General features: G+C 41.0%; 1 protein-coding gene across 1 annotated transcript in view; it reads left to right on the top strand.

Annotated features, from left to right (window-relative positions):
* The window catches only part of galntl6 (polypeptide N-acetylgalactosaminyltransferase like 6), an 836,827-nt gene that overhangs the window by 629,120 nt on the left and 182,658 nt on the right, over window positions 1–25,049 (top strand). The gene's annotated exons all lie outside the window — the stretch shown is intronic.

A 25,049-nucleotide genomic window follows, 5' to 3' on the forward strand; every position in this document is an offset into this window, starting at 1 on the left:
TAGGTTAACTGGTGACTCTAAATTGACCGTAGGTGTGAATGTGAGTGTGAATGGTTGTCTGTGTCTATGTGTCAGCCCTGTGATGACCTGGCGACTTGTCCAGGGTGAACCCCGCCTTTCACCCGTAGTCAGCTGGGATAGGCTCCAGCTTGCCTGCGACCCTGTAGAACAGGATAAAGCGGCTAGAGATAATGAGATGAGATGAGAATGAGATTATTACACATACACATTCGATGGAACAATTATAAATTTTACAAAAAGTTAAGAACAGGACGGTAACTTAGCAATATTGAATGATGATCGAATGTAATTCAATGTTCTGTCAATCCAATGTACTGTACAGAGTCAGAGTTCTAACAATAAAAATGGAACTGTGGAGGACGGCCCCATACGGCCAGTTGAAAGTCACACCTGGAGGACGCTCTGGACTCTTACAGTAATGCTTTTATGGCTGAGGACTATAGTTGACTTGCTAACTTTAGGACTGCAGTTGTCATGAACAGTTTTGCACTCAAGTTTCCATCAATGAAGAGTTTATAACATCAACGAAACTGACTTCATGTTAAAACTGTTAATGTTATTGTAGTCATGTTGCCTGTTGTTGTCCAGGTGAGGATGGGTTCCCTTTTGAGTCTGGTTCCTCTCGAGGTTTCTTCCTCGTGCCGTCTGGGGGAATTTTTCCGTGCCGCCGTCGCCACAGGCTTGCTCGCTGGGGTAGATTAGGGATAAAATTGGCTCATATGTCTTGGGTCATTCAGATTCTATAAAGCTGCTTTGGGACAGTGTCTATTGTTAAACGCGCTATACGTACAAACAAACTTGACTTGAACAAAAGTCCAAAAAGCCTGAACAACAACCCAACTGATATACAAGCTACACTACCGTTCAAAAGTTTGGGGTCACCCAGACAATTTTGTGTTTTCCATGAAAAGTCACACTTTTATTTACCACCATAAGTTGTAAAATGAATAGAAAATATAGTCGAGACATTTTTCTGGCCATTTTGAGCATTTAATCGACCCCACAAATGTGATGCTCCAGAAACTCAATCTGCTCAAAGGAAGGTCAGTTTTATAGCTTCTCTAAAGAGCTCAACTGTTTTCAGCTGTGCTAACATGATTGTACAAGGGTTTTCTAATCATCCATTAGCCTTCTGAGGCAATGAGCAAACACATTGTACCATTAGAACACTGGAGTGAGAGTTGCTGGAAATGGGCCTCTATACACCTATGGAGATATTGCACCAAAAACCAGACATTTGCAGCTAGAATAGTCATTTACCACATTAGCAATGTATAGAGTGGATTTCTGATTAGTTTAAAGTGATCTTCGTTGAAAAGAACAGTGCTTTTCTTTCAAAAATAAGGGCATTTCAAAGTGACCCCAAACTTTTGAACGGTAGTGTATATCCAGGTAGACAGTTCAAGTTCGAAGTTACTTTTGGTCGTAGTTAACTGTTACAGTGCGGTTGTTCAAAACAAAAGGGCTTTGCTGAGTGAAGTCCACAAGTGAAGTCTTCTTGTAAAAGTCTCCGTCACTTTTCCTCACCTCCAAGTAGAACGTTGACAAAATTTCCACTATTGCTCTCTTTTCCAGTTTTTCAGTGTCCGTTGGTCTGTTTTTCTCTTGTAAATTTGCATGAAGAATGTCCAGTGAAGTTTTTGTAGCCTTTCAGGTGTTCAGCACATCTGTCTCTTTAAATCTTCCACTTTTAATGAAGCAAACCTCGCCGTCATTTTTGTTTACAAACTGTCACAGTCACTCAGTAGCGTGGAAGTTTTACATCTCCGACGTGTGTCTTTTCCACTTTTGCTATATGTTTAATGCAGAAGATTAAATGCATGAAGAAAATCCAGTGAAGTTTTGGTAGCCTTTCGGGAGTTCAGCGTGTCTTTCACTTTAAATCTTCCGCTTTTAATGAAGCCAACCTGGCCGCCATTTTTTTTTTTTTTTACAAACTGTCCAAGTCACTCATTAGCGCAGAAGTTTTACATCTCCGATGTGTCGCTTTTCCAGTTTTTCGATGTCCGTTGGTATGTTTATCGCTTGTAAATATGTGTGAAGAACATATAATCAAGTTTTGGGAGCCTTTCAGGTGTTCAGTGCGTCTTTAGTTTCAGTTTTCAGTTTATTTATTTAGTGCTTAAACCTAGCACTGGATTAACCCCGTCTCCTCTTTCCCAGTAGCCTGGCAAGCCAGACTAAATGTGAATATTTAGTCTGACCTCGATCCGTAGACATTTCCGAAGGGGGTGGGAGGAACAACCCGCTGTCTTTCAAACTGTGCGTATAGGCCAACGCTCTGACCAATCAGCGCAACAGTGACTGTGACGTAGTCAGAGCGACAGAAAGCAGTGGGGGAGGCCTTGAAATAAATAATTTTTCAAAATGCGTATTAATTAATAAACAGGTTCTAGATATTAAGAAGTTTGGAGATAATGACCACAAGTTTGGAGTCTGTACCACATACATAACATACACTCATTTTTTTTTTCCCAAGTGTTTTTCAAGGGTTTGCTTAAACTGTTTTTGAGAGTTTTTATTTAGTGGTGTTTGGTGAAATAATTTCCCTTAAATTTAAAATAACGGGGAAATAAGAAACAATCAAAAAGTAATGTTTCAAAGCTGTTTATTAATTCTTCGTACTGCACAAACTAGGCCATCCTTTTGGCTACGAGCGGAGCCAGCTGGTAGATCAGACTTTTGCCATAGCAGGTTGGCAAAACAGCGAAAACGTCCTTCTTGAAAAGGAATGAGCGGAGAGCCTCTTCCTGCTCATGTTTCAGCGAAAACTCCAAGTCTAATTCTTCTAAAACTGATTCCAAAGCGGAGTCAAACGCGCGCTGTTCACTAGCCGTAGCCATCTTTCCTGTTGCGCTTTCTCCAGCGTCGCGCAGCTTTGTCGTCACTCCTGCAAAAGCCCGCCCAAAGAATCCAAACAAAAACCTTGCGTTGTGATTGGCGGGCACGATTTGATGCCCGGGGTGTTTTTGTTTATATGGTGCGAGGCTAGACCCACTCGCTAGGCAAAAATATTTTTGGCCGCTAGGCGGGTGGGTCTAGTTTACTAGGCTACTTTCCCAGCCAACAAAGAAATGATTGTGCGCATGAGCAGCAGAAGTTTTGTCACTGGATCTTCGCATGAGCTCCGAAATGCGACATCGTGTTATCTTGACAGCGTGCAATATTATCAGAATATTGCACGCTCATTCTCCATTGGGGAGAGTGGCGTAATACATGTAGGATAAGCGATATGATAACAATATTGCATGCCATCAATAAACTCACCAGAAGGGAATAGAACACGTTTTTATTCCATGGAAAAAGTGTCTTGTATGGATAATAATTAAATAATATTGGCTGGCGTTGAGTGGTATATTAGATTTATATTTTGCCCAGTCAGCTCTTCACTTCTTTTTGCCTCACACAGCTTCATCTCACTACTCCAGAGAGAAAGAGAGAGAGAGACAGACAGACAGACCATTGATAGAGCGAGTACAGAGAGGTGTCAGGTTTGTCATGTTAATTAGCTAATTGTTAAACAGACTTCCACTAAACCACACCCCCACCTCCGACAGCATTATTGTCATAAAGAGTTTTGTTGGAGTTTAAGACAGTGGGCTCCAAAAGTCAAACTCCTACAGCGAAACTATTTCTTTTTTTATGACTTGCCATATGGCTTCCATAGGGACAGGTGCTGCAAAACCCGACCATACAGTATATACCAGCTGTTCAACAAATATTAATCTCCATAAAAAATTCCTTCCCATGCCACAAGGCACATTGGGCAGCGTTGATCTCCGTTTCTGTAACCCTCGGCCTCTCGCCTGTTACATAGCCAGGATTATAGTGGGGGTCTGGTCCTCTGGTAACCGCAAGAGTTTGACTCATTCACATCTGTATTGCGGTGTCTCGCCAGATGGCAGTAGGTACCATTTTTACGATGGTCTTTGGTATGATCCGACCGTGAGTAGAACTCACAATTTCACCGGTCAAAAACTGGACGTGCTAACCACTAGGCCAGCTCACGGTAATCTCCATAAAGGCCTTATTCTGTTGAACTACTAATCATCTCTTTTAAGTGAAAAATGATTAAAAAATAAAAGCTTCCATTTTACTGATAAAAGCCGATTTTTCATTGATTTGTTCGCCGATGTTGCAAGATTCCAGAGTGGTCCAAACAGCTCTGAAACTTACATCCATCTATCGCCATTACATGACAGAAACGATCAACTGTCCAGCAAGCGAGCGGACTAATAAAACTGTTTTAATTATAACACCTTTATCAGGGTGAGAAACGAGGAACTGGAGACAGATGCCAGAATTCAAGGTGTGCTTTTTATTTACTCTACACTTCTCAGTGATTGAACCGTTCACACACAGACACGCACATGGGGGAGATCCAGCTCTCTCTCGGTACTGGCTATCTGAAAGACACACAGAGACACACATTAATAGACAGCCAGTAATTAGACACAAGTGTACCTCGTCACACATTACTTGCTGGTTCAACCTGACTCCTCACTGTTCACAGCCGACGCCCGACCACACCCTCGCGGCCACAAGCTAGTTTTATATGAAACTCTTGTGAATATTTTATGTCAAATGTGTTGGTAAATCATCCCACATTATTTGTAAAAAGCAAATTAAAAATAAGCGCTGGATAAAAACACATCTGTCTTATGTAATTAAAGATACAAATTTCATTGTGTGATGGTCAAGTGTTTGAGATGCATTGCCTTGCACTTACGATCAGGTTTCCGATGGTGGGACACATTCAGAAATACAGATGTTGTACAGTCAAGCCGTCAAAAATCAGGTCAATGCATTTCGCTTAAGTATGGGGCTCCATTCCAGTATTAATTTCCTTATGTAATTAAAGAATATTGGCTGGCTTTTGTTCATAGTGTATCAGAGATATTCCATTCAGCTAGCATGGTATTGAACATGAAGATGAGGAGTAGCTGAATGGAATATATCTGATATACTATGAAAAAAGCCAGCCAATATTATTATTATTATTATCTCATCTCATCTCATTATCTCTAGCCGCTTTATCCTTCTACAGGGTCACAGGCAAGCTGGAGCCTATTCCAGCTGACTACGGGCGAAAGGCGGGGTACACCCTGGACAAGTCGCCAGGTCATCACAGGGCTGACACATAGACACAGACAACCATTCACACTCACGGTCAATTTAGAGTCACCAGTTAACCTAACCTGCATGTCTTTGGACTGTGGGGGAAACCGGAGCACCCGGAGGAAACCCACGCGGACACGGGGAGAACATGCAAACTCCACACAGAAAGGCCCTCGCCGGCCCCGGGGCTCGAACCCAGGACCTTCTTGCTGTGAGGCGACAGCGCTAACCACTACACCACCGTGCCGCCCATTATTATTATTATTATTATTATTATTATTATACATACACATTCGATGGAACAATTATAGATTTTACAAAAAGCTAAGAACAGGGCGGTAACTTACCAATATTGAATGCTGATTCTGATCGAATGCTGATTCTGTCAATCCAGTGTACTGTACAGAGTCAGAGTTCTAACAATAAAAATGGTATAAGTCCAAAAAGCCTGAACATCAACCCAACTGATATACAGTACAAGCTATGTCCAGGTCGACAGTTCAAGTTCGAAGTTACTTTTGGTCGTAGTTAATTGTTACACTGCAGTTGTTCAAAACAAAAGGGCTTTGCTGAGCGAAGTCCACAAGTGAAGTCCTCTTGTAAAAGTCTCTGTCACTTTTCCTCACCTCCAAGTAGAACGTTGACAAAATTTCCACTATTGCCCTCTTTTCCAGTTTTTCAGTGTCCGTTGGTCTGTTTTTCTCTTGTAAATTTGCGTGAAGAACATCCAGTGAAGTTTTTGTAGCCTTTCGGGTGTTCAGCACATCTGTCTCTTTAAATCTTCCACTTTTAATGAAGCAAACCTCGCCGCCATTTTTGTTTACAAACTGTCACAGTCACTCACCAGCGTGGAAGTTTTACATCTCTGACATGTGTCTTTTCCAGTTTTGCTATATGTTTAATGCAGAAGATTAAATGCATGAAGAAAATCCAGTGAAGTTTTGGTAGCCTTTCGGGAGTTCAGCATGTCTTTCATTTTAAATCTTCTGCTTTTAATGAAGCAAACCTCGCCGCCATGTTTGTGAACAAACTGTCACAGTCACTCACTAGCGCGGAAATTTTACATCTCCGACAACCCAGCAGAAGAACGAAGAACAACAGACTCAGGAAAAAGACCTCCAGAAGACTTTTTTCCTTTTTTATCTTTAGTTTCCTGATTGGTTCGGTGGTCCTGTTTTCACAGCTTTGTTTCTTAGAAGATTAGGTCTCACTGTATTTAGTATGGAGGATACGCACCAGGTCCTAGGGCCCGTGATTAGTTGACCGGAGTACCTAATCTGCTTTTTGTTGCTACAGTAATGCTTTTATGGCTGAGGACTACACTCAAGTTTCCATCAATGAAACTGTCTTCATGTTAAACTGTTAATGTTATAGTCATGCTGTCTGTTGTTGCCCAAATGAGGATGGGTTCCCTTTTGAGTCTGGTTCCTCTCAAGGTTTCTTCATGTCGTCTGAGGGAGTTTTTCCTTGCCACCGTCACCACAGGCTTGCTCATTGGGGATAGATTAGGGATAAAATTAGCTCATGTTTTAAGTCGTTCAAATTCTGTAAAGCTGCTTTGCGACAATGTTTGTTAAAAGCGCTATACAAATAAACTTGATTTGACATGTCGCTTTTCCAGTTTTTCGATGTCCATTGGTATGTTTATCTCTTGTAAATATGTGTGAAGAATATATGGTATAATGAAGTTTTGGGAGCCTTTCAGGTGTTCAGTGCGTCTTTAGTTTCCGTTTATTTATTTAGTGCTTAATCCGAGCACTGAATTAACCCCGTCTTCTCTCTCTCCCGGCCAACAAAGAAATGATTGTGCGCATGTGCAGCAGAAAAGTTTTGTCATTGGATCTTCATGTGTGACGTCATGTTGTCTTGACAACATGCAGTATTATAACAATATTGCACACTCATTCTCTGTTGGGGAGAGTGGTGTAATACATGGAGGATAAGTAATATGGTAACAATATTGCATGCTACCAATAAACCCGCTAGAAGAAAATAGAACAGATGTTTGTTTGGGGGTTTTTTTTCATGGAAAAAGTGGTCCGTGTGTGTAATAAATATTATGTACTTATTGAGTGAGTTAGGTCGGGCCGAACGGGAAAATATTTGGCTCGAGGTCATGCTGTACGTGAGGTCCATACAAATAACCAAAAGCCAGATATTTTCCCATCCGGCCCGACCTAACTCACTCAATAAGCATTTTTAATATATGACCATTTTTAAGTAACACACAGTGGAAAACAATGAATACTTCTTGGAATACTTCGCAAAAAGGAAGGGCAAGTATCAGATTTGTAGCCTAAATTTCCTTTTTTCTTCACTTGTATATACACTACCGTTCAAAAGTTTGGGGTCACTTTGAAATTTCCTTATTTTTGAAAGAAAAGCACTGTTCTTTTCAATGAAGATCACTTTAAACTAATCAGAAATACACTCTATACATTGCTAATGTGGTAAATGACTATTCTAGCTGCAAATGTGTGGTTTTTGGTGCAATATCTCCATAGGTGTATAGAGGCCCATTTCCAGCAACTCTCACTCCAGTGTTCTAATGGTACAATGTGTTTGCTCATTGCCTCAGAAGGCTAATGGATGATTAGAAAAGCCTTGTACAATCATGTTAGCACAGCTGAAAACAGTTGAGCTCTTTAGAGAAGCTATAAAACTGACCTTCCTTTGAGCAGATTGAGTTTCTGGAGCATCACATTTGTGGGGTCGATTAAATGCTCAAAATGGCCAGAAAAATGTCTCGACTATATTTTCTATTCATTTTACAACTTATGGTGGTAAATAAAAGTGTGACTTTTCATGGAAAACACAAAATTGTCTGGGTGACCCCAAACTTTTGAACGGTAGTGTATGTAATGCATGAGGTCATTAAGCAAGAGATTTGTTGTTCATTATCATATGACCCGTACGGACCCACGCACACGCTCTGAATAAAACCATTGGGAAAAGTCACGTGACTGTGCAGATATGGATTTTTGAATCCAGTCCAGAAAAAGACGTATGCAGCCCCGGAGCCATTTCGCTCGCTTCCGCTGTTTTCATTTTGCTCTGAATTGTTACTTTGAAAAATGAGTGACACGCCTGAACACAGTGAAAGTGAATTTTATTATCCAGATTATTTATCAGACACAGACGTCATTGAACAAGCTGAAATTGTCGAAGAAATTCACTCCTGAGTGAAGAAATTCACTTGTTTATACAAGGACAACAACAAGGAAAAAAAAACCTTAAAAAATAAGTACGACATGAAAGTTTTCAAAAGATTTCTTGCTGAAGTTAAGGAGGAAAGAGACACAACAGTCTTTCCCTTGAAGGAGCTCGACAGCTTGCTATGTAGTTTCTACACTACCGTTCAAAAGTTTGGGGTCACCCAGGCAATTTTGTGTTTTCCATGAAAAGTCACACTTTTATTTCCCACCATAAGTTGTAAAATGAATCGAAAATATAGTCGAGACATTTTTCTGGCCATTTTGAGCATTTAATCGACCCCACAAATGTGATGCTCCAGAAACTCAATCTGCTCAAAGGAAGGTCAGTTTTATAGCTTCTCTAAAGAGCTCAACTGTTTTCAGCTGTGCTAACATGATTGTACAAGGGTTTTCTAATCCTCCATTAGCCTTCTGAGTAGGGTTGCCACCTGTGTCTGACAAAAATCCTGGACATTTCGACCATCCAATCGACCTTTTTGCTTGTAAGCAACGGCGCCCTTCACACATCTAACCCAAGACAAAAATCGCCCTTCTACGCTGAAACTGTATTGCTCTAATTAGTAAAAATGACGCTGTTGCTAGTTATTTGTTCAGTTAATTGCTTTACATAATATAGCAGGTCTTCAGTAGCCTGGCAAGCCAGACTAAATGTGAATATTTAGTCTGGCCTCGATCCGTAGACATTTCCGAAGCGGGTAGGAGGAACAAACCGCTGTCTTTCAAACTGTCTCTGTGCGTATAGGCCAACGCTCTGACCAATCAGCGCAACAGTGACTGTGACGTAGTCAGAGCGACAGAAAGCAGTGGGGGAGGCCTTGAAATAAATAATTTTTCAAAATGCGTATTAATTAATAAACAGGTTCTAGATATTAAGAAGTTTGGAGATAATGACCGCAAGTTTGGAGTCTGTACCACATACATAACATACACTCTTTTTTTTTTTCCAAGTGTTTTTCAAGGGTTTGCTTAAACTGTTTTTGAGAGTTTTTATTTAGTGGTGTTTGGTGAAATAATTTCCCTTAAATTTAAAATAACGGGAAAATAAGAAACAATCAAAAAGTAATGTTTCAAAGCTGTTTATTAATTCTTCGTACTGCACAAACTAGCCCCATCCTTTTGGCTACGAGCGGAGCCAGCTGGTAGATCAGACTTTTGCCATAGCCGGTCGGCAAAACAGCGAAAACGTCCTTCTTGAAAAGGAATGAGCGGAGAGCCTCTTCCTGCTCATGTTTCAACGAAAACTCCAAGTCTAATTCTTCTAAAACTGATTCCAAAGCGGAGTCAAACGCGCGCTGTTCACTAGCCGTAGCCATCTTTCCTGCTGCGCTTTCTCCAGCGTCGCCCAGCTTTGTCGTCACTCCTGCAAAAGGCCGCCCAAAGAATCCAAACAAAAACCTTGCGTTGTGATTGGCGGGCACGATTTGATGCCCGGAGTGTTTTTGTTTACATGGTGCGAGGCTAGACCCATTCGCTAGGTAAAAATATTTTTGGCTGCTAGGCGGGTGGGTCTAGTTTACTAGGCTAGGTCTTCAGTATTTTGGTTTATTTCCAACAGTTTTTGGTTGTGGACACCTGGGGGCAGTAGTGGGCACAGGTAAAAGGGAAATACATAATTAAGTTCTGTTTGTTTGCTTATGTGGAATAAAAATAAATAATCTAATTTTTCATTGTATCTAAGAATACCTGAATGTAACAGTGTAAGGCATAGTGTCAAACAGCTTACCTGATTGCTTAGAGTGTGGTGCGTGCTTTGCTTGTGCTTGCTTGTGCCTCTGCTGCTCTTGGCTAAACAAATACATAGGAGGACATGTAACTGATATAACTTGGTACATACAGGAGTATGTACTACACTACACTATTTCATTTAATTCACCAAAACCTTACCTAATCTTCCATTTATATTTGGTGTTTTTCTTTGCTGCTGCTGTGAGTCCTGGCTGATTTTCAATGAATGTCTTGAACTCAGTACAGGACAACTGAAAGTTTAGCCTGACTTGAAGCTCAGCCTTCACCACTGCAACAGAGAGTCTGTTTCTTTTATCAGTCCAAGCCGGTTCCAGGCTAGCACCAACTCTCTGCTGGGCCAGAGGAAAGAACTGCTTATGTCAGCGGGGGGGGGCGGAGTTGTTAAGACCAACAACAATAACAAGACCATGAAAGATCGCCATTTTTAAGCGCCGAGAAGCAGCAGCTGTACAAACGCGAAGTCATCCATTATTATTATTAGGATGCAGTGCTGCAGCACAGCAACCTATGGGCTCCCCTAGGGGAGCCCATAGGTTGCAGTGCAAAGCACTGCAACTATTGTTCTTCTACGTATTTCTCTTCTTCTTCTTCTTATTCCTACGCAAATTTTGATTTCGAATAACTCAATAACCGTACGTCGCACACAGACAAACAATATATCAAAACGTGCGGCTCGATCGGACTCGCTATGCTATTACTTTTCTCTACAGAATACGATTTTTTCGTGACGTAGTCGCGAAAAAATCGCCCCAAAAAACCCCATTCATTTCTATGGAATTAATTGAAAAAAAAGCTCTTTTTCAACGTTTTTCAAACGTCCGCTGCTCTGGCATGCTTTAACCTAGAGACGTGATTCAAACTCTAAAACGTAGGAAAACTTCTCCTCTGTGGATCTGGCATTCAACTTTTCTGCTAGGTTCTACACTTTCGGTTCAGTCCCGGCTCAACCGCCATGTGGGTTCTGGGAGAAAATCCGGCTTTTGAATGGGTGTCTATTGCGTTACACACCAGTGAAGCTTGTTAACTTAGAGTGGAGAGAGGTTGAAAATAAAGCTCAAACTTTCTCGCTTAAACTGTGTTTTCATCCACAAATTTCACTCTACAGACATGATTTTCTCAAAAGTAGTAGGAAAACTTGTCCTGATTCACACAATGTGTCTACCTAAACGATAGGATTTACGGTTTTTGAATGACAAGCATCAAACTGAGGACAGGGCAGCTGACAGGCCTAATTGACACGCATTATAAACGTGAGAGAAAAGTCACTCGTTTTTAAATCGCTCTAGTGTCGTTATTTTTAAGACTACAAACAAAAAAATACATCATTTTATTCAGGAGACCCTTCTAGCGCTCACTGTGAAAGAATTTTGTGAATAGCTGCTTCCGTTGTCGAGTTATTTGTCATTGTTCGAGGTCTGGTCCGTAGTAAAACACAGCACAAAATTCAAGACCTTGTGTGTCTTAGCTCATTGACACGCATTATGAACGGGACAGAATAGTCACTCGTTTTTAAATCGCTCTAGTGTCGTTATTTTTAAGACTACAAACAAAAAAATACATCATTTTATTCAGGAGACCCTTCTAGCGCTCACTGTGAAAGAATTTTGTGAATAGCTTCTTCCGTTGTCGAGTTATTTGTCATTGTTCGAGGTCTGGTCCGTAGTAAAACACAGCACAAAATTCAAGACCTTGTGTTTCTTAGCTCATTGACACGCATTATAAACGTGAGAGAAAAGTCACTCGTTTTTAAATCGCTCTAGTGTCGTTATTTTTAAGACTACAAACAAAAAAATTCATCATTTTATTCAGGAGACCCTTCTAGCGCTCACTGTGAAAGAATTTTGTGAATAGCTGCTTCCGTTGTCGAGTTATTTGTCATTGTTCGAGGTCTGGTCCGTAGTAAAACACAGCACAAAATTCAAGACCTTGTGTGTCTTAGCTCATTGACATGCATTATAAACGGGACAGAAAAGTCACTCGTTTTTAAATCGCTCTAGTGTCGTTATTTTTAAGACTACAAACAAAAAAATACATCATTTTATTCAGGAGACCCTTCTAGCGCTCACTGTGAAAGAATTTTGTGAATAGCTGCTGCCGTTGTCGAGTTATTTGTCATTGTTCGAGGCCTGGTCCTTCGTAAAACACAGCACAAAATTCACTTCACCTTAGCCGCCCACTTTATTAGGAACACTTCTGTTCGTACATACAAACTACAAACACTCTTCTTAGAGTTTATTTTATTTTTAAAAGGGACAGTGCACAAATTAAACATTATCCTTGTGGTAAGGACAGATGTCTGTCCCAGGTTATAGCAGTACATGCTAATTTCCGCCTGTAGTCACTTTGGTTATACTCTTGAATAGCTCTTCTTCATGACGGCTGCTGTCTCAATCACACACATAATCATTGCATTGAAACATCATTGCGGGTCACGCATTCATGGCCAGCGAACATGCGTGACCGAATTGCTTCGCGCACTGCATCCTCTCACAATTTCCCCCGGGGAATTGTCCGGTCTAGTTATTATTATTGTTGTTACTGCTGCTTCTTCCGTGTTTTTGCTTTGATATTCGCGCCAAGGTTTATGTAAACGTAGCGCCGTAACTGACGTATACAGCGACGTAAGTGACGTATACAGCGACGTAATGACGTATTCAGCGACGTGATGACGTGGCTCCGCTTAGTGGCGCTTAGCACGGGCGAGCTATGGAAAAGCAAACTGGTTCTCAGCTGGCTCGCAAGTTGAAATACACATTTTGCCCATCATGTACAAAAAACCGGGACATTCAGTGTCCCGGATTTTTTTTTTTTTTTTTCCGGGACAGACCATGAAAATCCGGGACAATCAGGAAAAACCGGGACAGGTGGCAACACTACTTCTGAGGCAATGAGCAAACACATTGTACCATTAGAACACTGGAGTGAGAGCTGCTGGAAATGGGCCTCTATACACCTATGGAGATATTGCACCAAAAACCAGACATTTGCAGCTAGAATAGTCATTTACCACATTAGCAATGTATTGAGGTATTTCACCTGACGTCACAGGGTCACGTGACGCCCCGGTGTCCGCCATTTTGGACGGCAAGCTAGCTAATGTCAACATCATAGTACCTAGTATGTTGCTGTAGCAACGTTTACGTTCAGTCATTTGGATGACTGTTAAAACCTTTCAGTCTCAAGTTTTTCCTTTACTGTATTTACTAGTTTACTGAGCGAGCCAGCCCCGGAGTGCTAGCTAGCCCCGGCCAGCCCCGGAGCGCTAGCTAGCCCCGGAGCACTAGCTAGCCCCGGCCAGCCCTGGAGCGCTAGCTAGCCCCGGAGTGCTAGCTAGCGCCGGCCAGCCCCGGAGCGCTAGCTAGCGCCGACCAGCCCCGGAGCGCGCTCAGTAAACTAGTAAATACAGTAAAGGAAAAACTTACAACGGGCCATGTCTCAACAGACTAAGAAGTTATTTCAATGACATTTGATAACATTTTGTTTATCCTGAGGACCGAAAGTAAATGAAAATGTGAACAAATCTTAGCTGTCAGTGAACAGTCCTGGTGGAAGCAGGTAAACGTCGTTCTCTAAACCTGCTAACCTCAATTTTTGCAAATACCTCTCCCTCTGCTCGCCCTGTAAATGCCCTACGTCGCTGGATAGTGAAGGTGTTTTCTGCATCTCGCTCCTTTTTCTTTTATGTTTTTCATTTGTCGCCTTCCTCACATTCAAACCGATTTGAGCCGTGCCGTCCAAAATGGCAGCATCACATGACTTAGTCACGTGAGTGAAATACCTCAATAGAGTGTATTTCTGATTAGTTTAAAGTGATCTTCATTGAAAAGAACAGTGCTTTTCTTTCAAAAATAAGGACATTTCAAAGTGACCCCAAACTTTTGAACGGTAGTGTAGCACCTGGTGCACTATCTTCTCCTGGCATTTTCAAATAAATCATAATAAATTCCATAAAGAATAAAGATCATGAGCTGATCAGCTCTGGGATAGTGTCCAATGTGTTAAAAAAAAAACGCCTGCACATGTGATATCGTGTACTGACAAGATAAAAAGATAAATGTGATAAAATGAAAAAAGTGTGAATTCTGCTACAATGCTGAACCTCAGAGAAGCAACGCAGTATACACGGCTACACAACATGACAAATCGCTGATTAAACTCTAGTCCTTTGCCAGAATGTTCCTTTCAAACCTGTGCACATATCCAAACACACATCCACAGAAAAATGAGCTGATAAATGATGCATTGTTAGCCAGGAGTTACAGTGTATACCGTATAAAAGGGAATTTTTCATTTAGTGAGAGAGAGAGAGAGATCAGAAAAAAAGGAGACCATTAATTCACAGAATAAAAAATAATAATAAACAAATAAATAAATATCTCAAAAGATACATTCCCACACACCCTCTTTCTCTGTGTGTCAGCGTGAATAAAAGCCAATAAGATGCACCGGTGACATGAAACAGGACACAAAGCTGGGACAGGCTCCTCACATCCTGCTGTGAATTCTATCAGTGCTCTGCAGACTCTCTTAAGCAGAGCCCACACAACTCTCTGACATTTTGTACGTCTTCCATTTGCACTGCTTGGTGTGTTTTTAATGAGGCTGAAACAGCAGCTCCTTTTCCTCGGCATGATCAAAAGCCTGACCTGATGCGGGCGGCGTGATACCGCGCTCAGTCTGGATGGAAAAATAAAACTAATGCGTGGCTGGCACAACAAAGGGAGGGAAGAAAAAAAAAATCAAACAAATCTGACACCTGACATGATCAGACATGGAAGTTATTTTCTCTTATAGGAAGAAGTGTCATTGAGTGAAAGGAGAAGGGAAATACAGGTGGTTCTGCCATGTGTGTCCCAAGTGCGCTGTATAACCAGTTGGATTAAAGCTTCATTGTGTTCACGTCAGATATTTGGAAAAAGCGCTCCATGGTCAACAACTGCTTTAAAATCAAAATGTGAAGAAAACATTTGTAAAATATATTACTGGGATATAACCTACACTACCGTTCAAAAGTTCGGGGTCACTTTGAAATGTCCTTATTTATTTTTGAAAGAAAAGCACTGTTCTTTTCAATGAAGATCGCTTTAAACTAATCAGAAATCCACTCTATACATTGCTAATGTGGTAAATGACTATTCTAGCTGCAAATGTCTGGTTTTTGGTGCAATATCTCCATAGGTGTATAGAGGCCCATTTCCAGCAACTCTCACTCCAGTGTTCTAATGGTACAATGTGTTTGCTCATTGCCTCAGAAGGCTAATGGATGATTAGAAAACCCTTGTACAATCATGTTAGCACAGCTGAAAACAGTTGAGCTCTTTAGAGAAGCTATAAAACTGACCTTCCTTTGAGCAGATTGAGTTTCTGGAGCGGGGCGGCACGGTGGTGTAGTGGTTAGCGCTGTCGCCTCACAGCAAGAAGGTCCTGGGTTCGAGCCCCGTGGCCGGCGAGGGCCTTTCTGTGTGGAGTTTGCATGTTCTCCCCGTGTCCGCGTGGGTTTCCTCCGGGTGCTCCGGTTTCCCCCACAGTCCAAAGACATGCAGGTTAGGTTAACTGGTGACTCTAAATTGAGCGTAGGTGTGAATGTGAGTGTGAATGGTTGTCTGTGTCTATGTGTCAGCCCTGTGATGACCTGGCGACTTGTCCAGGGTGTACCCCGCCTTTCACCCGTAGTCAGCTGGGATAGGCTCCAGCTTGCCTGCGACCCTGTAGAAGGATAAAGCGGCTAGAGATAATGAGATGAGATGAGATGAGTTTCTGGAGCATCACATTTGTGGGGTCGATTAAATGCTCAAAATGGCCAGAAAAATGTCTCGACGATATTTTCTATTCATTTTACAACTTATGGTGGGAAATAAAAGTGTGACTTTTCATGGAAAACACAAAATTATCTGGGTGACCCCAAACTTTTGAACGGTAGTGTATATACCGTACAAAGAGGTGCAGTGCTGTATTGGGACGAATCTAAGAATCATTATACAAGTCCATCAAGTGGGTCAAAAAGAAATGCAGATAGGAAACATTTCATACAGAAACAAGGAAGTAATATAGCGGCAAGCGGCGACGAAGGGCCCAAGCACCTCCGGTATCCCAAATCTGACATGAATCCAACAAACTGCCTCGGAGGAGAACGTCAAAATGTACCGTGTCAGAATGCACAAAAACAAAAATTAGACGTCTCATCTCATCTCATTATCTCTAGCCGCTTTATCCTTCTACAGGGTCGCAGGCGAGCCGGAGCCTATCCCAGCTGACTACGGGTGAAAGGCGGGGTACACCCTGGACAAGTCGCCAGGTCATCACAGGGCTGACACATAGACACAGACAACCATTCACACTCACATTCACACCTACGCTCTATTTAGAGTCACCAGTTAACCTAACCTGCATGTCTTTGGACTGTGGGGGAAACCGGAGCACCCAGAGGAAACCCACGCAGACACGGGGAGAACATGCAAACTCCGCACAGAAAAGCCCTCGCCGGCCACGGGGCTCGAACCCGGACCTTCTTGCTGTGAGGCGACAGCGCTAACCACTACACCACCGTGCCGCCAAAAATTAGGCGTATCAGGTGAAAATTCAATCCAAAATGCTTGAAACTGGTCTTGTTGAATTCAGAATTGAATGCTGAACAACATACTTTTTTATAGAATTCAAATGTGTTTATCTGTTCTTGAGATATCACAAATCAAAGACAGAAAAAAACGGCTTTGTTTTTAGAAAACGCTTAATATTCTGTATGAGGATCACATGGTCCAAAACGGGCCTCATTAACCAATGAGATCAAATGTTTGGGGTTTTTTTCCTTTTCTTAATAACATTTCTATTTTTCATGATATTTACATGGAAATTGGCAGCACGTTGATGGTTGTATACTGAATTACAAAGTTTAAAAAAGTAGTAAAAAGAAAATAATGCAAATTAGTATTTAATTAGTATTATTTATGCTAATTAGGTAAAAATGTTAAATCGGTACACTTTCGTCGTCTTCAAAGTTTCACCAAACGGCTTTATTTGTGCAGCATAAAGCTGAACTCAACTCTCATTTATATATCACAAAGAAGGAGAAATCAATGTTAATTACAATTACAAATACAATTATAAAATATGCATAAATAAGCATGGAATGTCATTCACATCAACCATTCTATATCAGAATAAAAAAGTAATAACAGTATTTCTAATCCCCTCTTTGTGCTCTGTAGGTCTTTGTATTTCTCAAAAGTAGGGCCTACTAGTGTTGATATGAAAGAATATAAATGATTATTTCGATTAATATTCACAGCTTTCAAGGTGAACCTCGAAAAAACTGTCTGATCCACATCCAATACACAATTCACATTAACTGAACTGAAATTGACACTCGCGTTTCTGACTTCCGGTTTTTTAAAATCTCATTCCGACCACTACAATCTCAATATTTTTCATCAAAACAACTCCAGTTATATTCTAAAAGTTATTTATTTACGGGAATCAGTTTGAGTTGAAAAAATAAGTAGGTAAAGCTACGAAAACTCACTTCAGAGTCTTCCGTGAATCATAACATCAAAACTAGCAGACGGAAAATTTTGCCGAATCCTTCATCAGAAACAGTGAGAGCGAGAGAACATATCTATAAAAGTTATCTGATTGATATTCACGAGTAATCCAGTCGGAAACCGATCAGAAAAGAGAGAGAGAGCCTGAGCGCTTTCCCGTGACTCAAAAAGAAAAGCACCGGCAGTTTCCCGACATCATGCGAGCAGAGAGTGAACTCTGTCGTACCAACTTCAACCCGCCGTTACTCCCAAAGTACTGAACAGATCTTAACCAGATTCATTTTTTTGGAAAGCAGAGATTATAAGATTTTTAATGATAGTATTCACGATAGAAAATATTCAAGAGTTAAGCAATGACAGATTTGGAAACTTAAATTGGGCATGCAGATGCTCATTTTCACAGCATGGCCAGCAAGTATCTGATATTCCAACAAAAATAACTCACTTCCTGTTGAGTACGGCTAATACAATGTACTACATTACAATTTTGTTTGTCTTGTGGCACCCGACACACCTACTAAATTTGGCACGGATAGGTGAAACTATAACGGATAGGTGAAACAAAACTCTCAATGACATGTGGGGGCGCTATGGAGTCACCTGGACACACCCAGGGCCAAGCCTCTATCCCTGAGTAGTGGTGGCCAAGACTGATGGGTGTACCAAATTTCATGAGTTTTCATCTATGGGAACCACCTCAAAAATGGCCAAGGCTTGAAGAAAAAGAAGAAGAAGAATCCTTAGGAAAACAATAGGGCCTTGAACCTCGGTGCAGCGCCCTCCGGTGGATGCTGGGGCCCTAATTATGAAGCACATCTTAGTCAACAAGCAGGGGGTTTAAAGCAACAAATTGGACATTGATACAAACTAATCACGCAGAACCAGGGTGTGAATCTTCACATGACTCACGATTTGATTTCATTCGAGTTATGATTCAATTATAATTCCAGAATCAAATAATTTTAGAATCGAATCATAACCCCCTGAATCAAATCGAATCCTGAGTGGTCAATATTCCCACCATGTTCCTGCGTTTAGTTCTGATTAGTTTGGATCGAATGTCGGTCTCGCTGTGAAGCTGCGATGTTCTGGGCGTGTCTGAAGAAACGCAGGGACGGGTTATTATACCTCAGCTCGAAAGAGTGAAAATATAGTTCTTGGATTTCAAATGAGCAAAGGTTCAGATCCCTCGTGATAAATGTGAAGATAGATTTAATTATCTTTTTTGCCCTGTGTTAGTCAGTCATTAATACAAGTGTCTGTTCAAGTGTTCTCTGGTTAGCCAGAAGAGTTTTTTTTCTTGCTAAAGCTAGCTCCAGGAGGAAATGCCTGATTCGATTTCTCATATGGGATATGTTTAAATGAAAGTCTTTCATCTTGGCATAATAGATCTTACAAGTTTCAAAGCTCTTTCTTTACCTCTCGATTCAAGTACTCCTACATAAATGTCAGCTTTTACAAAAGCAGGCACTTGTGTGACTTCTTATCGCAAGGGTTTCTTTCTTAAACACAACTACATAAACGCAGAGTTACACAGCTTCCAGAATCAGCCAAATTAGAAAAGGGGGAAAAAATGTGTTTTTTCATCATTGATTTTTAAGTTTCTTTTATGGATACAGAATCTTTCAAGGAAACATTGTGATGCATCATACAAATAATTATTTCCCCAACCCTGACACAGAACAGGGGAAGTCAAGAAGGCGTGGCAACCTCGGCTCCTGCAAAGTGAAGCAAATGCGGAAGTGCTAAAATCTGCAGTTCCTCGAATGGCCACTTGAAGCAGGCTCCAAAAGCGAGTCACTTCCTATAGACCTCCATGTTAAAGGAGAACTGAAGTCATTTTTAAATTTGCTTTATTTCTTAATTAACGTGTTGTTCAATTACGTTTTCGGTTTTAGTAACCTTATATCGTGACTCGTATTGGCAACTAATTGCAATTACAATTCTTCTCTGCCATCATTCAGTCTGTTCTTTGCTCTTCCATCACTGTTTGGTTTGGATCGGTCACCAAACAGGAGAAGAACAGACTGCAACGGACAATAAGGACTGCAGAGAAAATTATTGGTGTCAACCTGCCCTCCATCCAAGACCTATACTTGTCCAGAGTCAGGAAACGGGCAGGTAACATCTCTGCGGACCCATCACACCCTGGTCACAAACTGTTTAAACTTCTCCCCTCAGGGAGGCGATATAGATCACTGTATGCAAAAACAACCAGACACAAGAATAGTTTCTTCCCACAGGCTGTCTCTGTGATGGACAGCTAAAATCCAGATTCATATATCAGTAATATCACTTGCAAAATATCTGCACACTCACACTGTCATTCTGTGCTCACTGTGACTTATATATATATATTTTTTTACTTATTTAAATTTACTATTCATCTTTGCACTATGCACCATATTGCACCAAAAGGGAAATCCTTTCCGTGATGAACAGCTAAAATCCAGATTCATATATCAGTAATATCACTTGTAAAATATCTGAACACTTATACCGTCATTCTGTGCACACTGTATACTTTATATTTATTTAACTATTCCATACTTGACTTACCTGGATTACTTTGCACTATGCACCTATTTTTGTTGTTGTTTGCTTGTTTTGTGTTTACGCTTTATCTGTTTTGTACTATGAGAGCTAAGTGAACCGGAGTCAAATTCCTCGTGTGTGTCCACACACCTGGCAATAAAAGTGTTTCTATTCTATTTAGTGCTGTCAAGCGATTAAAATATTTAATCGCGATTAATATCGCGACTGTCATAGTTAACTTGCGATTAATCGCAATTTAATCGCACATTTTTGTCACATGAAAAACCATTGTAATTCTCTTATCAGCATAAAAAAGTGAATGGGCTTGCTCACCGTTCGAACTACGGGGGTACTCGGGGGATCCGAGATCCCCTGAAACAGACATGAGATCCCTTGAAAATATGATTTGGGAAATGTTGGATGGTCTCTAAAATATTGCCAAAATGATGTTTATTGACATAGCAATCGTGTGTAACGGGAAGCATTTGCATATCCGAAGTGTTGTGTTTACATCAAAGATAAAATAAACCGATATGACAACGACTGCTGCTGCCAGGTTGGGGACACAAACTAGTAGAAAGGAAGTGTGCCAACAGTGGAGATCTGCGCGATGGAGATCCGCGGTGGAGCGCGCGCTTGTCTCAGAGCGCGCGATGGAGATCCGCGCTCTGAGACAAGGGCAAGCGCAAGCACACACACCCTGAAGGGAAAAAAAGGGACCCCCCCCGAAAATATTGGCATAGTTCGAACACTGGTTGTACCAATGTTTTTTTTTTATTGCAGAGCATAACACGTCTTGTCACAGCCACTGCAAAGTCGGGCTGGAGCCGCCGATGGGAAAACGAAACCTAAGCCGAGCACCATGGCTCTTCGTCCCGAGGCGCAGGGCGAGCGCACCCTGCACGCGCTGGTTCTTTGGGGGGAGGGCAGAGGACTCTGGCTGTGCGGGGCGTGGCATTACAGTCTAGCTGCTATCGTTTTTCTAAGCAAAGTCTCTGTTCCAAGTTCCTGGCAGTTTCAAAAGCTTATGAAAAACCTACATCATGTCACAGAGCGTTAATCTTGCGATAAAAAAAATTATCGCCGTTAAAATTGAGTCAAGTTAACGCGATAATAACGCGACATTTTTTACAGCACTAATTCTATTCTATTCTATTAAATATTACACTTATCGGCCTATTCGGTTTGTAGCCGTGTTGAATTTAGTTCGTTTGGTCCACGGCAGGCGTCGCTCATCCGCACGATCTTCACGAAACTTGTGCGAGACTTCGAAACGTGAAGAAGTGTCAGCCAGGTGTCAGTACCGCCATTTTGAAAACTGTTTTCCAAACTTTTTCTAATATTGCACAAAAACGAGTTTAAATGACGATTACGGCCTACTTTTTTCAAACTTTCCTGATTGCCATCAAAACAAACAAAACTTCCGGCTTGATTACATCAGCATTCGAAAGAGGGCGCGCGCGTCTTTTGACAACCCCTGTGTCCGAAATCACTCCCTACTCACTACATAGGACACTATATAGCGAGGACGCCATTTTGTAGTGCTGTCTGAAACCTTATTGAGGATTATTTACAACCTATATAGTGCACTCAAAGTATCCCACAATGCATCGTAGGAGTGTACAACGATGGTCACTAACCAAAGCAATATATCCCATCATGCATTGCGGTCGCGCTGAAAGAAATCAAATTCAAAGTCTCAAATGTGATTTAATAAAAGGCAGCGGCAAAGAAGAAAGAAAGTATTCAGCCTTGATTTAAAAGAACTGAAAGACGCAGGGACTTTGTATTGATTAATGTTGGAAATGCGCTCAGTATAATATGGATTTATCACAAAAACACATGCATGTATTTATTATTTTGAAAACCCGCCAGCCAACTGATCTGGCACGTTTTAATTGTGCAACAGTAATGACGTAAATACCAGCGCGACGGACTAGTGTTCAAAAGCGTTTTTTTCATTTTACCAATGAGCTCAATATATAGTCCTCTATACAGTAATTCCCTATATAGGGATTAGGGAACGAGTGAGCGATTTCGGACACAGGGAACGTTGGCGGATGTTGGTCACTTTGATTTCCGCTGTACGTTTTACTTCCGTCCTACGATGTCTCGCACAGGTCTTTACGAACCTTGTTTACGGCCATTGCTTTGACATATGAACTGATACAGTATATTACATCGCGTATTTCAAACACTCATAACTTGCTATAGCAGCGACAAAATAGCGATCAAACATGCATTCCTATATTTAATAAAATGAGATAAATAGAATTTTGATAATAAAAAAATTTGCTTTCAGTTCTCCTTTAAAGTGTCCAACTTGACAGCGAAAATAGTCTCTATAGCTAGTGTCCCCCTTCATGATAACTGTACGGGAGGTGAATTTTTCAAAAATTCAACAGTTTACATTATATTGAGCCATACAGTTATGCATAATTAGGGGTGGGGCCGATTTGAGTGACAGCTGGATTTGTGTTACGTTGTTAGCCACTAGTTGGCATTACCTCAGAACTTACCTCATAAAAGAAATCATTTATGGAGCCTTGTCTATTTTTGTCTAAAAGCTTTTCCATGCAAACACAACTTTTACACACGACTACACCTGTAAGTGACTTTAATTTGCTTTATTAGATTATATTTACCCTTCGATATTTTTGACGTAATCGCTGCTGATGAAGTTTATCGGGGTCTCCCCTTCAGTAAATTAGGCTCAGACTGACAATCTGACAGCTTGAGCGATGAAAAAAAAATTACGTTTTGGAGTTTGACATATGAATAATATCCATTCAGCATGAAGATTCGCGTAGCAGCAACCAATCGTTCATTAAGAGACACATCTCTGAACTAAATCACAGGTTTGATCGATTGTTTCATATCAAATACACTGTGCTGTGTGACTATCATAGACTGACCATCTAACGGTAGCTGCTATCGACCTCAGCTACAACGAGCTAGCTATATCGCTAGCAAGCTAGCTATTAACCAAGCTAGCGCTAGTTATCAAAGCTGTCAAGGGGAAATATTATCACTAATGTTTTTATTGACAATTATTAAGATTGTTATTCACAAGAATTACAATTGAAAAGACGACACTCCTTGATCAAATACGTTTATCGGACGCTTACATGCCCGGTGTTTTTTAAAAAAAAATTATTTAAAAATTTTTTTTGTAAACCAGCCATTAAGGTTATGGTCTGTATCTTATGGAGTGGCTTCTTTTAGTTTAGCCAGTAGCTTGTTAGCTAGCTTGCATAGCTAGCTTGTTAACTTCGATGTTAGTAGGCATGTTCCAGTCATACTATAGACGACTTGCAACCATGTGATCAAAATGTGCTACGTCATGAGTGTCCGCCATGAAGGTGGATATACAAAGTGACTCGGATGGCAGCTGCTGAAAGCGTGTCTGTAAACAATGCTGAATTTTCTCAGTATTACCACGATTTGAACGCTCGAGCGAAGATTTGATACAAAGAGAAGATCGATATGTGTGGGTTTTGACCCATATTATTTTAAAAAGTCAGACTTTTCTGAAGATAAGACTTTTCTACCGACCATCGAGTGCCCAGATATCGCGTTCTACCTGGTTCGGCTGCCGAAGAATCAAGTCCGACCTCGGACAAAACGTAGCCCGTGTTCTGAGTGGGTGCCCAGTCTGGATTGTTTCTATTGTATAATTTTGCTGGCTCTCCTAGAAGCGAAATGGTAATACACATGTTAAAATGATAACAACGACCGAGTGAACCACGACAAGAGAGAACGCTCATTTGATAGCAAAATTCTCGCAACATGAAATAAAATTCTTCCATGATATTATCGAGAGAGCTTTTGAGTCTCACCTGAGATAAAATGATCACTGCAAACATGAGCTGTTTTGGTTTTAGCCTCTGTTCGATCAGCCCTGCCGATGTTGTTCAGCCGTGCTCGTCTCCTCTCCGTACCAAACCTCAGAGTTTCCTCGCCCTCTTTCCGAATCTCGGACGGAATTCTAAAAAATCGTAACGTGCCACGGTCACGAGTACTTAACCGTATACAGCACAAAGATACGCCATCGCTAAAAGAACGCTTAAAGTAGTGGAAAAACAAAGAGAGTTGCGCACGCGTGATTATATTTTGTACGGAATGTCGTTTGACCCCGCATTTGTATCTCCACCAACATGGCCGACATCCGGGTTTCTATTTTGCTTTGACGTCACTTGCAAGTCAAGGATTCCACCAAGCAGGCTTCACTATCCCCGCCCCTTCTCCATTTATGAACTAGCCAGGCTGCCAAGATGGCGACGCCTGGAGTCTCCTTATTTGGACTTCAAACCTGCTCTTCAGAAATGCTACCGTACAAGTGACATCATAGAGGCTCTGTCCATTATTTTTACAGTCTATGGGGAAGACAACCGGGCAACAAACCAATGACAAATGACAGGACAGGGGCGGAGTCAAACGGAAACCAAAACAAACATGAGCACATGGAAATCAGGATATATTTATCTGTTTATTTTTTGGGTTTGGATTAATGTAAATGAAAAGATGCTAATTCACAGGAGAACGATATAAACAGTAGAGTATTATTAAAGTTACAGTATTATTAAAGGAGGAATCGAACTCTGACATCACTAATGTTACTATATCAGATAGATAGATAGATAGATAGATAGATAGATAGATAGATAGATAGATAGATAGATAGATAGATAGTGTATTAGAATCTGTACAAACATGCAAGACAATACAGTAAAGTGTCGGTGTGTAACAGGCAGTGTTGGGCAAGTTACTTCAAAACTGTTTTGCGTTATTTATTACTTGTTACGGTCATTTTAAAGTAATTAGTTACGTTACAATATTACTGTATTTAAAATGTAAGGCATTACACTACTACTGC

The sequence above is a fragment of the Neoarius graeffei genome, chromosome 7, assembly GCF_027579695.1.
Source record: "Neoarius graeffei isolate fNeoGra1 chromosome 7, fNeoGra1.pri, whole genome shotgun sequence".
NCBI lineage: Eukaryota > Metazoa > Chordata > Actinopteri > Siluriformes > Ariidae > Neoarius > Neoarius graeffei.